The following is a 14,102-nucleotide window of genomic DNA, read 5'->3' as shown; positions in this document are numbered from 1 at the left end:
AGAACCATAGATCTATGTCAGAACACGTCAAGATGTAGCATTCTTCATTGCTGTATCCACACCGTCATTGCTAGTGGATTTGTTTCGACTAAATCATGCTTAATTGTGTGACAAAATCATGCTCAGTCATGAAGATTCGCTCACAATTTTATCAAAAGCCATAACGTACCTTGGTCATTGAAGCCAATAAAATGCACCACAAATTAGATCCAATTAGTGGTTTGTTGAATAAGGTTATGCTACCAAAAAATCAACAAATGAGTGTTTTACTAGTTAAACGTACCTTGTGGTGTTAATGGGCTTCTGACAGTAGAACATTTTGAAGGTTTGTTTATTTTCTGAATGTTTGAGTAATGGGTTAACAATATCACCAATTAGCTACCCTGATTATTAACATCCACTAGGGATCCAAAAAGGCTATGAAATTCTAGCAATTTTCTGTTGGGATTCAGACCAATAGTAATGTATAATGGTGACCAAACAAAATTGGCACATGCTATCATATAGCTGGTAATTTTCTAAGGGTTTTTATTTTTGGATATTTTAAAGAGGCCCTTCTATTTGAAAGTAAATTTCCACATCCGGTTGTTCTTCGAAAATAAATTCCCACAAGTGAAAGTAACGGTCCAACTTTTGGTGATTTGCTTGTGTTTTCCTCGAACTTCAGCTCAGTATTACTGATGATAATGGGTAAACTGTATCATTACTGTACCAATAGCCAGAAAACAGATAATCCAGAGTGGGAACTAATGCAGTCTGCTCTAGAATCTCATGATGGTAGATAGCTAGCTACAATTGAGCGCGATCGAACCAGTGAATTTACTCCACTTGAGACTCCCCCAGTCTTCTCTCTAGTGCACAGGGGTGGAGATTATTCCATCAGTAAGTCAGTTTTTGGCAAGCATTCACGTATCTTCATAATTTGTGACTCGAATTTCTGTTTATTTGAAATCCTTTAAAATATGCACTGTTTGAAATTGAAATCCTTCGAAATTCAGATTTTGCTTCTTGCGTGAAATTTTCTGCTTCAAAAATAACCCTCTATACAGTATGCCTGGGATCGTTTAATCACTAGCTAGGAGTTTTATGTATGTTTCTTTCACAAAGATTGATGTTTTCCTTCACAACCTTTTAAAGCAAAACTAATATCTCTGTAAATTTCATCCTGTATTTGTATGTGTCATTGTAGGGGTTGTTAATGATGATGTCACAAGATGTGTACAACACAACCAATGAGGATGCAGTATCCAACTTGTCCATGTTATCTACTAGTACTATGAGGTCATCACTATACTTTCATGAGAAGCCAGACCGATTTGTGCAGCAGGCTAGGCCACTAGCTGATGTACTGGAGTCACATCAAGATGTTATGGACAGAGAGGCTTCTGGGACCTCTACTAATAGTCAAGGTGCATGTGATATGACTGTGTATGTACATGTGTAAGACCTGTACAGTCCTCCTGTGGATTACTAGCCCTGCCCCAGTATGATTTACCTGCACAGATTCAATACCTGGGTAGGCATGCCAAGTTATGTTGTTTCCTTGAGCAAAAATAAATTACTCACATTGCTCCAGTCTAGCCAGCTATATATTTGGGGACCTGGTGGTCTTGTGTCCATATAGCTGTGACATACGAGAGTACATATGTACCTCTTTTTTATAAACTGGGGTGCTTTGTCTTGCTTAGTACTGTTGGGGTCGTTGTGCAACTTTGAGTTTTATGGCCTCTTTCTGTTAGACCTCCTGCAGGTTACTAGTCCTGTCCCGAGAAGATTTGCACAGGACTCACGTGTCGGAGTGATGCACAGACATTCCAGTGTTGGTTCACTGGGTAGTAATAACTGTGTTTCGCGTGTGTGTTGTGTGTGCGCACCTCAGTTTTATATGGGGACAAATGGCTATAGGTGGGTAAATAAATTATGGACAGTTACCTACAGCAGAGGGTACCCTAAGAAACTTATGTATAACATGGAGAAAAAGCCAGCTAGCAAACACATACTTATTAAACTTGCAGGTTTTTATAACGAAAGATATAGTGTACACTCATCGCATTGTGTGACAAAAAAATATAGTATATTGCATTGTAACTACACAGGTGCTTCGTGCATCACTAGAAATGTGTACATATGTAGTTCAGTTTTATATACAGCATTTGTTTACACATTTATCATACAAACAAAAACACATGACACATTTATTTACTCTAGTAAACACATGTGTACAATATATGTCTATTTATAACTAATGGATGCTAATAGCAATGATCAAGGCATTGAAGGCATTACAAGACAAGATACGATCACTTGAGCTGGAGAGGACAGCTGCTGCAGAAAAGTTCCGTCATCTAGGTCAACAAGCTGAACAACATAAACAACAACAAACACAATCTGTCAAGCAAAAACTAAACAAGTCATCTCAGTACAGTGTTGCCTCTGAGGTGTCCACTGAGGGTACGTTAAGTTGTAGTACTAATGTATACATGTATGTAGTGTAGCATGCAATATCGCTGACTATGATATTAGGATTTTAGTTAACACCAATCAACCCATCATACACTACGATAGTAGTGTATATAGTACGTTCGCGTTGAGCTGAACCCTCAAAAACGATTAATAACTTACGATTGCTACATCGCATGGGGCTCCTGTATAGCTCGATACGTAGCGCTTCTCGATCCGCTAAAAATATATTAAAAGCGCTTCATTCGAATGTAAGACACTCCCGTTATGGCACTGTAAAGTTTCGCCATACATTTTCAATGGGGAAGCCTCTAAAGCGCGGCCCTTTGATGGTCATGTTGACACATGTTTGTGGCGAAGCCAGACGTCACATACCCGCCCTCAACACGCATGATTTCACCATCCCTTATGTAAGTGGCTGTAATACACTTTTACAAGAAAAATAAAACAGATTTTGTGTGTGTAAAACAGAGTTGCATAAGTAGAAGAGCTGGGGCCACTGTTGCACTGTATTTAGAAGATAAGTGGCCTGCTTATATTCAGGTAAAAACTTCTTCAGCCTCAAAAGAGAAAAAAACCAAATTATAACAGCTCAAAATCCGTTATGTAGCATTGGTGTTCCTGCAAGTGAGCCAAACAACATGTATTTTACTTCACATTCACCACAGCTGACTATCGTCTTCTGTTCCCATGTAGTCAATTTGTCATTTTAATACTTTTCTCATCACTTCGCCACACATGTACACAGTTTTTCCAGCCAGCATTTTGTTTTTGAAGTTACATTCCCAAAAAACTCTAAAAGTTTCAACAAATGAAATAATACTGTTTGTATGAATGCTGATAGTACCTGCAGTGACTTCCAAACACTCCTGCACTGATTAAATATACAAGGGATGGTATGTTCAACTTCGGATAGCACAATAAAGCAATGATATTTTTTATTAAAGTGCACACACTTACACGTACTTCATCTGTATTTATATGTACTTCACAGAGTTTAATCCCAGCTACCTGATGACTCCTGGGGAACAAAATCAAGTTATAACACCAATGCTGCAAATATCAAACAATCTTACATCAGATGAAGTAAGCCCAGAAGAAGACTTGGACCCGCTGCTGCTAGTGGACAATTCATTAATACCACCATCTTCACTATCACTGCCGATTTGGATGAGGAATTGCTCTAGAAGTTCTTCATTACCCAAGTCTCATCCAAATACACAACTGGTCTTCCTTCAGTTCTGTTGCACCTCGTTCGTCTTTAATATTTATGATACTGATGGACTGTGCAGGGCTGCTCATAGCATACCCTGCACATACGTGTAGTGAAATTAAAGTACAAACAGTTTCAATGCTAACCTCTTGTCATTAATCGTCTTGTACTTAAATCCCATACCACTCAACACTCTTTAAAGCAATGTTCTACCCCCAGAGAAAACACCATCATTCTTAAGTTTGGCCTAAGATGGAGTAAGTGACAAAGTTCCAGGTTTCAAAATTTAACTTACCAAAATCTTTGAGAGCGATAGATTTCCTCCCTTGCGTACAGTGAATGGATCTTGTCTGATAGTATCTGGATTAAAACTGTCTGTATCAACAAGGACTCGTGAATATTTGTACCTGACGATTACAGAATTGAGCGGGCTTGTGCAAAGTGCATTTTGTACCTTTTTCTTGGCGTAAATAAATCGCCTTTCTTGCGTTGCTCCATTCTAATGGATGTTCTTGAAATCCCTGCGTGGCGTAATGTATGCCAAAACCCAGCAAAGAAGGCATGATACAATACCGGTGGCCTTCGAGATTCTCTCCGTGATGTTGATAGAAATTCTACATTTCTTCGCTTCTTGCTTAAAGTACTCCCATAGTTTCATAAGTAGATACTTCGTTTGGCTGTTTAACGTCTTCCCAAAAGGGTTTCGCTCCGCACTCGCTGACGGTACACTGGACGCCATATTCTCAACAATTAAGTGCGCGCCCGTAACATGGGCTTACGAATAAATGCGTCATAAACATTATGTTTAAAGCCTTTGATCTTGTATGGCTTCTTAATCAACAACTCAGGATTCAGCTCAACGCGAACGTACTATAGTAGGGACCACAAAGGAGTAGGCGCGGTCCACGAAATAATATCACCCAAAAAACAGCCTCAATTTCCCCTAGCGATGATCAGGCAGTATTGGTTAGGTGAAACTAAGCCCAAACAAGCTTTCAGATCGACCCGAAATGCTTTCAACAAGTTGCTACGGAATTTTAAAAGTAATTTATTTAATGGAATTTTTTACTGACTGAGTAACTGACTGATGCCTTCAGACAAGCGTAACTCGATAACGGCTAAGGCTACGGGCTTGATTTTTTCACTGTTTGACGTCGCTTCGTCCCAACAGGTGCCTTTTGGCATATACCACAGTACGTACAATGCATTCTTCATGGACTTACCAGTGTCCTCCTTTGTGTCCCATTCATCTTTGCTGACAGCGAAAAGTGTCAATTTCGTGATAGCACGTGATGGCTTCCCTTCACATAATGGAAATCGTCCATTTTTTCATAGCGGCTATTTTGATAGCAGAGGTGCTTGTCAAACAGTTCTTGATTCGTACTGTTGTGTAATGGGTTGGACACAGCCAACAACGAAGCGTAATGAATACTTCACTTTTCATACGATTATTAATATAACTGAGGCACGTGGCATCATTTCTTTCGGAATGCGTCTCGGTGCGCAAAGGTGCTTTTCAAACAGGTCTTGATTCGAAAATGCTGCGTAACGGGTTGAATATAGCTGAAAACGAAGCGTAATGGATACTTCACTCTTCAGACGATAATTGGGGCACGCGGCACCATTTCAGATGCGGTATATATGCGTGGGTTCACCAGTCATAATAATTATTTACAAAAACAGTTAACAAACAAGTACAAAGAAAAATTTGGAATTTTCAACTAGAGTAGGGACCATATTAACCGCATCTGCTGGCACGCCCTTAGACAATCCTAATAACCATATTCTGTGTCATTAAATCACAGTAAAACAATAAGAAGTGTTATATCCCTACTGTGCTCTTAATACCATAGCTATATAATGGAAATGCACAGTAGGGATATAACACTTCTTATTGTTTTACTGCGATTTAATATCGTGCCCTACTCCAGCTTGTTTCAGTACTTTTTATGGATGTGCTATGGTCCCTACTCTAGTTGAAAATTCCAAATTTTTCTTTGTACTTGTACCTATTTGAAAAGTTACTGACTGCATTACTAAGTACATTGTATTGAGTGGGTTGGTGTGTTGTTTTCCCTACACATGCAGGTGTGCATACACACACACACACACACACACACACACACACACACACGTAATCTATTTGAATTGTGCAAATGTGATTCGTACATGAATATTTTTAGACACGGAGCTCAAGAAGAAGCTACAATCATTTAATGATCAGTTCCAGGGACAACGTCAAGAGTTGGAACAATTACGTAGTAAGATCAGACAAGCTGAGTCTGACCGACAACTGGCAGTAAACAAAGCCAAGTTATTGGAAGAAGAATTAACCAGCCAACAGAGACGTAAAGGTCATGAAGATAAACTTAGACAGTTGGAAGAAGAAAGATTTAGGGGGCAACAACAAAGAGAACTGGAGAGACAACGTGAAGATGTTAAGAGGGAACAGGCCCAACTTGTTGAACAACACAAACTATTAAAACATCAGATGGAGATAACTAAACAACAACATGAAAGAGAACTGTTAAAGAAGTCACAGGAACATCACCATCAACATAAGGTATTATAATGACCAAATTTGTATAATACCCATTAATGGGTTTAATGTTTGGCACTGTGATTAAAATGTGATCGCATGATTTTACAAATAGCATGTTGTCATTTCCACATACTCTGGAGAAATTTGTTTGCCGAACCAAAAGCTATGTGTGCTAATGTGAGTTTAGTGAAGGGGGTGCATAAGAAAGACTCCGTGTTTAAGAAACGATTATCATACCGTACCATATAGTAGGGACCACAAAGGAGAAGGCATGGCCCATGAAAAAGCATTACCCAAAACTGCCCTTGCTTTTCCCAGACTATGATGGGGCAGTATTGGTTAGGCAAAACTAAACCCAAACAAGCCTTCAGATCGACCTGAATTGCTTTCAACAAGTTTTTACAGAATTAAAAATTAATATAATTATTGGTATTTTCTACTGACTGACTGGGTAACTGACTGACTTACTGATGCCTTCAGACAAGCGTAACTTGACAACGGCTAAGATATATGGGCTTGATTTTTTCACTGTTCGACGTTGCTTTGGCCCGAAAGGTGCCTTTTGACATACCACAGTACATACAGTGCATTCTTCATGGACTTACCAGTGTCCTCTTTTGTCTTCCATTCATCTCTGCTGACAGCGAAAAGTGTTGATTTGGCGGTAGCACATGATGGCTTCCCTTCATAACGGAAATTGTCCTATATTTCATAGTGACTAGTTTGATTGCAGAGGTGCTTTTCAAACAGTTCTTGATTCGTACTGCTGTGTAACGGGTTGAATATAGTTTACAATGAAGCGTAATAGCTTTTCAGATGATAATTGATATACGTAGCTGGGGTGCGCGATGCCATTTCAGATGCTGTATGCGTGGGTTCACCAGTCATAATAATTATTTACAAAAAAAAGTTTACAAACAAGTACACGAAAAATTTTGGAATTTTCAACTAGAGTAAGGACCATAGCACATTGATAAAAAGTACTGAAACAAGCTGGAGTAGCGCACTATGTTAAATCACAGTAAAACAATAAGAAGTGTTATATCCCTACTGTGCATTTCCATTATGGTAACTTGAGCACAGTAGGGATATAACACTTCTTATTGTTTTACTGTGATTTAATATCATGGACTGCTCCAGCTTGTTTCGGTACTTTTTATTGGTGTACTATGGGACCCTACTCTAGTTGAAAATTCCAAAAAAAATGTGTACTTGTTAAATTGATGACCTAATCAGCCTGTAGGCTTGCTAGCAAGGGCTGAACTGAGTGGCCAGCTCACCTCTAGCTTTCTCCATGTTTCATTTTAGCAGCAAGGGAAGCTAACACAGATGATACAGTGGTGGAAAGCAGAATGCCATGCAAGCCCCAATTTTCTTTGTTTTCTCTCAGCAACACTTTACTTCACCTTAAACAGTAGGTTTCGGCATACACTTATAGTATGGATGTTTACCATACTAAAAACAAGACTTTTACTTTAGTGATTATATATTCTTTTGTACGTATGTAAGGATGTATGCATGCCAAAGTTCATTTGTTCGTGGGACTTGAGAAACAATGTGAATGCTACCTTTGTACGTAGCTTGGGTAAAGAAATTGTTTGCAATTGCCATATTAAGGCTTGTTAATTAATACACCAGTAACAGTATTACAAGTCTTCTTTTAAACATAATACTGGATCTGCAAAATCCCACATGTTCGTGCAAGCCTAATTTTACATTAGAGTACATTAAAAACAGTAGTATAAAATTATTTGTATGTATTACATACATGCATATCTACAGGTATATGTGTTTTCTGTTTAGCTGTTTATGTACATGTCATAGGTCAGTGTTGATTCAGCCATATCAACATCATCAAAGATCAGTGAGGGATCAACATTATCATCAAGACATGGTAGAGGTGTCAGTAACCATAGCAATGGTGTTAATGCTAGAGATGATCTGATCATAAAGTTAAAGACTAGAACAAGAACATCAGAGACTGTTGAGTTCACAGTCTCACACTGAGGTAACTACATGTATGTAGCAGGTATTATTGTGTGTGATAACCTAAGATAGGCAAATTATGTGAGATAATGGCACTACAAAATATCACAAAAAAATTTGCCACTTGCTTTCAGTGGAGACAATTAACATCTTGAATGACTCTTTCTTGGTTTTTGTTGAGCTTTTGAAAAGTATGGAAGTATTTCTACAAATGTTTTTGGCACTTCCAGGAGACATGCGTAATTCTGTAGCTACATGTAAACTTGATTTAGTGCACTCAATTTTATGATGAGATATTCAATCTATCCATTGTTTAATGCTTAAACCTGCGTAGAGCTTTTTTGGGGGTGTGTTTACAGAATACGGACATACATAGTGACATTAGGTATGTGTCCTGTGGCTACAACTGATGTCATTCTATTAAAATGATTCCTAGGATTTTACCTTAATGCTAAACGGTGAGGCTAAAACTATCCATGCAAGTAACTCTTTGGTAAGGAAGCATGTAGACCCTTTACATATGTAATGATCCATAACTCGATGATGGTTGCTCTTGTCACCTCGTGACAAGTTCTGTTCCATCTCCATTAAATTTTCTATCAGGCCATATATGGTTCACGTGATTAAATCCATAATCGAAATTTAGCACTTTGAAACATGGAAATGCAAGTCACTGTTGTTCGTCACTTCATAACTAGTAAGCTGCTAACTACAGTGTTCATTTGAACTTCTCCAAGTAGCACAGTGAACAGACTTTCGACTATTGTATAGTTTTAGGCTATAGGAATTCAATTACTCAACTTCAAAAATTACAGAGTTCTGTGCAAAGGATGCATTTTAGATCCAGTTTTCTGGAGTGTGCAGGTATTAAACTGGGCATTCATTTTAAAGATCCTATTTTTGCGTAATTATGTAATCAATTAAGGTTTGAACTCACGGTGTTGCAAAGACTGCACTGTTTGGAGCTATTGAATACTCTATTAGAGTATCTCCATCACCTTTTCTTTTGTAGTTACATACAATTGCCATGGTTAAGCCAGAGAAGCCTGTGGAAAGGATGTACTTATCGATGTTTCATTTTGTCTTCAAGTTATACTTGCATGACACTGTGTACATGTGTACAAATTCCTTAGTAAACAATGATGGATCCTGCGAGAAGTACTTAGGGCAATAGCCTCCCCTCCCACTTAACAATACCTAGCAGTACAGTACCATCCATGTAGGGATGTAGTTGTGACATGTGATATATGTGACCCGCTGAGCAAAAACTGGCCATTTTCGCAAATTTCTATAATTGTCATAAATCTGTATTGAAATACACTGGGTAAAAATACACATGCTACATGAAATTTTTACGCATGCTTTAATCGCATTTGTACGCACTGAATTAAGCTCAGACCAATGAAAACCATATACCAATGGGTTTGCCTGTTTATGGAGAGTAAGAAAATTTTTGTTTTGTGTTCGCACAGCAAAGGATAAGCAGTTAAGGATAAGCAAGTTAGGGTGTTTATTTACAATGTGGTAAAAACAATGTTCACCCTCACCATTTCTTAGTTGGAATGGCCTTCTTCTTGTCAACATGGAGGAGTACAGAGAAAAACTATACCTTGATCAAATTTGCCAGTTCATGGTGCATGGATTGAGCCAAGTCCCATCTTTGTAGCTTGTTTCAGTCGTGAGTTATGATCCATTATCTAAGCACCTGTAATTTATTTCCCCGTATCGTTGCTGAGTTATCACTGCTCTAACTGTCAGGTAAGGTCATTCATCATAAAAGGCTGAAACTTTGGCTGTCCACTCTTGTTACTATAGACTACAGAGATGCAAAAAAAATGGAATTCATGGAATGTGCGAAAACAGCCGGTTTTTACTCAGCCGGTCACATATGACATTAAATCCCATGACATAGTATGTCGTGGCCCATTTATGTCGTAACAAAGAAATAGCACACAAATTTGGCTACTTTAATTCATAAGTTTGAATATTGGGACCAAAAAACTATGTGGACTATACTCTTGAAAGTATGGAAGTTTTGCAGAAATTCACCAAGGGAAACATGTTTTGCTAGATCATTTTTAGAACAAGTTATATAGTGACATATGATATATAGTGACATTAATGCCTGCGATATACGTATGACATAAACATTTCTATGGAGCTCATGCTGGAGCTTATAAGCACTGCTGAAGGTTCTTATGAGCTACTGATACTGTGCCAAGCCTATAAGGAGAAGCTGTATTATTATTTTGTCAACTAAATTATTGTGCAGAAGAGGCTGAAGATGATGGAGAACAAGTTACTAGAGGAGAAACATCAGAGAAAGCTATTACAAGACTGTAATGAGCAGGTACAGTATGTTTGTAGTTATTCTATTTGTAGTAAGTGTTAGTGTGTGCTTATGTGTGTACACGTGTGTGCGTGAGTGTGCTTATGGTGCATATGGGGGCGCACACATACACACAGATGCATGCCCTACATTAGGTATGTACATATGGTATGTTTGGTATTCATTGTTCATAGTACAACACTAACAAGAGGTCATCACATGATGTAGAACACACTAAAACTCACTTAATTCCATCAAAGCCAAGATTGTCAATACCTGTTAAGAAGAGACATAGACAAAAGGTACATTCACACATGATGTTTTTACATTCACATTGTTATAACACTTCACAGAAGGTCACACACAGACCACATTCTACTACTTGTTCCACTATACACTACAGAGCCAACTACCAAGATGTGCCATTTGTAGTAGGAACGGTTAGTATTTGTACATGTACCCTTCATGTGATTAACATATGCACACCAACGTGTTCTCTACCTTCCTGCTTTGTGCTGCTGCTATGTGATTGTGTTGATGTTTTGTTTTACAACTGTTGAGATATCACATTGCATATGTTTTATAACTAGTTATATGTACCACTTAACTACATAACTGTTTTTGGAAATAAGTATCTTTTCACAAACAGTATCAAGAGACCCACCACCAAACAGAGAGGTGGGTATGCTTACAATGTAGGTTTGAAATGGCTACGTAGATAAAAATGACTTCTTTCTTTTCATTGTTCCTAAATTATCTCTAAGTTGTAATATGGAATAACTTGTTACTCTTATACATTATAGTCTACAGGTCAGTCTCATTCGGTCACTGCCAACTATCAGAGGATCCTGTCACTGATGAAGACCCATAGTCCAGCACTGTGTGGTAGAGTACCTCTAGTGTGTAGGAGCTCCTTCACTGGAGGAATATCTCAGCAAGATTTGTCCTGTATGTTGAGGGAACTTGAAGAGGAGTACACCATACTACAATGGTATGTGTAGCGGTGTAGTACAGTAGATAAACGGCCCCAATAAATACAGTAGTACTTTTAAAAAATGTTAATTTAAAAATGAAGTAGGGATCTATGCAATAAAAAGTAGTGAAACAAGAGATGAATGATGGTATTACAGCATAGCTCGATGGGAAAGTCTCTACTTTGGCATTGAGCAAAATTATAGCTACTGTGCCAAAGTAGGGACTTTCCCATTGAGCTACGCTGTAATACCATCATTCATCTCTTGTTTCATTGTATAGATCCCAACTTCATTTCTAAACTAACATTTAAAAAAAAAAACTAGTTTGTTTTGTTGTAGCACAGCTAGTTACAGTGTAACTTGTGAGCTAGCTATTAAGTTCTTGTACAGCGTATTAAAGTACATACAGGCTGTACTGTGCCAAAATTGGAAGCACATAGGCCCGTAGTAGCATGTATAGCTTACTTTGATCGTAGTAGCAGCGGCGCTCAGATCTATGACCTGTCTCAGTATAATGGTCCGCGTTCTATTCTCCTGGGCCAGAAGTTGTTTAAATGAACAAACTCTTTCAGTTTTCTGGAGCTTAGTCTCGACTAACAGGATGAAGTAATACAATTTCCACTCAAATACTATCCAATCACTCGCTGATCTTGTTGTCCAGCACTGAGTGGCTGAGTCAGTGTGTTCAGAGGAGCAAGCTGTCGAGTATCTGTTCGTCTATTAAGTAACAGATCTCTTTGTCGATTGCAGTCCAGGCGATGGCAAAAGTCAAAGTGACAACTCAGCAGCCTTAATGTTTCATGTGCAACAAGCGCCCTGCTCTTTCAGCAGCATAAGTGTTTTCTGAAATAATTTTGTGGTGTCTACACTACAGAAAAGTGTTGATACGGAAAATTAATGTCTCCGTATGGTTTCGATGTTTAAAGAAGACAACCAACCTGATTGAAGATAAAGGAAAGACAAGGTGCACAGTGCATACACCCCCAAAAGGGCACATTCCATTGTTGTAGAGTAAAACGGTGACCATGCGCTGCTTTGTTTGGGCTCTAGGCTTGCTACTGTGGTCAGTGGGTGGGTGGGTGAGTGAGTGAGTAAGACGAAATTTCAAGTTATGGAGATTTTTTAAAAACTCTATCCAGTCACCGGTAAGTGTTTTCTTGTTTTTAATGCTGTATTTCATGTTAGATGCATGGGCTAATAGTATTCCATAAAGGTGATTTCCGTGGTGTAAGATGTCTCTAGGATGATTTTTAAAGGTGGAATTTTAGGCGGCGCGTATCATTTTTGGGGAAACCCCCACTTAAACAGTACTACTGTACTATTTGATATGTAAGAGCAACTGTGTATATCTGGGTCACGGGAAATTTTGTACATGTACAAAGACACTCTTGTTATTGTTTTTTGTTGTAGTGAACAACAAGAGTTGGCAAGGGTCTTGCAAGAGCGAAGTGGGGTCGACAGTGCTGAGGAACTATCACAACTGCAAGATGAATTGTATAAGATTGAAGCCAGACTGACTAGTAAGGGTGAACACATCAAGATCATCAAAGCTCAGTCTAAACGTCATAAGCACAAACGTCCTGCCACTCATTGTAGAAGCTCTTCAGTCACCATTCCTGCTGATGGAGAGGTAGAAATTATAACAACAGTTAAACCAAAACAGTCATCCTGCCCTACTACTCCTAAGAAAAATCGTAAACTTTTGTACAACATGAAATCTCTACAGAACACATTACAACGAGATGACCTCAGCTGGGACTAGACCATCAACTCTTCCATGTACAACATGTATGAAATGTTTTGTATCTGATCATCTGTAAGATGTGTGGAATTATGTCAGTATAGTGTGATAATGTTGAAGTTGTCTAATCATTCCCAGTATTATGTTGTGTCTTTTCATATTAACATGATTTGTTCCTTGCTCATGGTCAGAAGATTCTACTAGCATACATTTCATTACGTGCATCACTCATAATGGAGAATGGTTATGACTTAACAGTTTTCACAGTTAGTAGAAGTAATTTATTACATTTTAAAATCATCCTGTATACAGAATACTACTTGTAGAGTTTGTAGCAGTACTTGTTGTGAATAACAAGTACAAGTTAGTGTTGGTCCTTACAGATCTTGTGTTATCATGTACGAATGAATTGTGGTGTGTAGCTATGGACTACATGCAGCTGATCATCTACTGTTCGCATAATATGTTCATGTATATTTTGGCTGTTACAGGTTGGTGATATTACCATTGATATTGTATGTTATATGCAATTATGCGTAGATTTTTTTTGGTAGTTGGAGACTATTCTAATAGAATAGTCACTGTATAGTTTGGCATTCAGGTATAAAATAATAGTGCTTGTATAACTGATATACAGTCAAACTCTCATAATCTTATACTCAATGGGAGAGGTTGTTAGATTTTGAAGTCGCCTCTGTAATCTGACATTGTACAGTGTCTAGAATTATGTCAGATTATGTAGTAAATTACAGGTAAAACACACAATTTCTTTATTTTAGATTTTGTAAGCATTACAGCTTTTAGAGACTGTTTTCTATACAAAGGTGTTATGCACCTATCAATGTTAAGCCCCACTA

General features: G+C 38.2%; 1 long non-coding RNA gene and 1 pseudogene across 4 annotated transcripts; one reads left to right on the top strand and one right to left on the bottom strand.

Moving 5' to 3' along the window:
* Positions 1–13,425, top strand: part of LOC136259409 (centrosomal protein of 57 kDa-like) — a 28,979-nt pseudogene extending 15,554 nt beyond the window's left edge.
* Positions 2,852–4,550, bottom strand: LOC136257939 (uncharacterized). 4 transcript variants are annotated; one of them, XR_010702366.1, is made up of 7 exons: positions 4,247–4,550; positions 4,128–4,194; positions 3,969–4,033; positions 3,820–3,920; positions 3,537–3,770; positions 3,308–3,481; positions 2,852–3,255 (listed from the first exon to the last, which is right to left on the bottom strand). It is a non-coding gene; the product is annotated as an uncharacterized lncRNA (long non-coding RNA). The 4 variants fall into 4 exon arrangements; XR_010702365.1 differs by lacking the exon at positions 4,247–4,550 and having other exon boundaries at positions 3,308–3,366; positions 3,421–3,481; positions 4,128–4,142; XR_010702364.1 differs by lacking the exon at positions 4,247–4,550 and having other exon boundaries at positions 3,308–3,366; positions 3,427–3,481; positions 4,128–4,142.
* Positions 13,426–14,102: the final 677 nt, after the last annotated feature.

The sequence above is a fragment of the Dysidea avara genome, chromosome 6 (assembly GCF_963678975.1).
Source record: "Dysidea avara chromosome 6, odDysAvar1.4, whole genome shotgun sequence".
Taxonomy (NCBI): domain Eukaryota; kingdom Metazoa; phylum Porifera; class Demospongiae; order Dictyoceratida; family Dysideidae; genus Dysidea; species Dysidea avara.
Note: the sequence above shows the minus strand (reverse complement) of the source record. Positions and strands in the feature narration are given on the sequence as shown.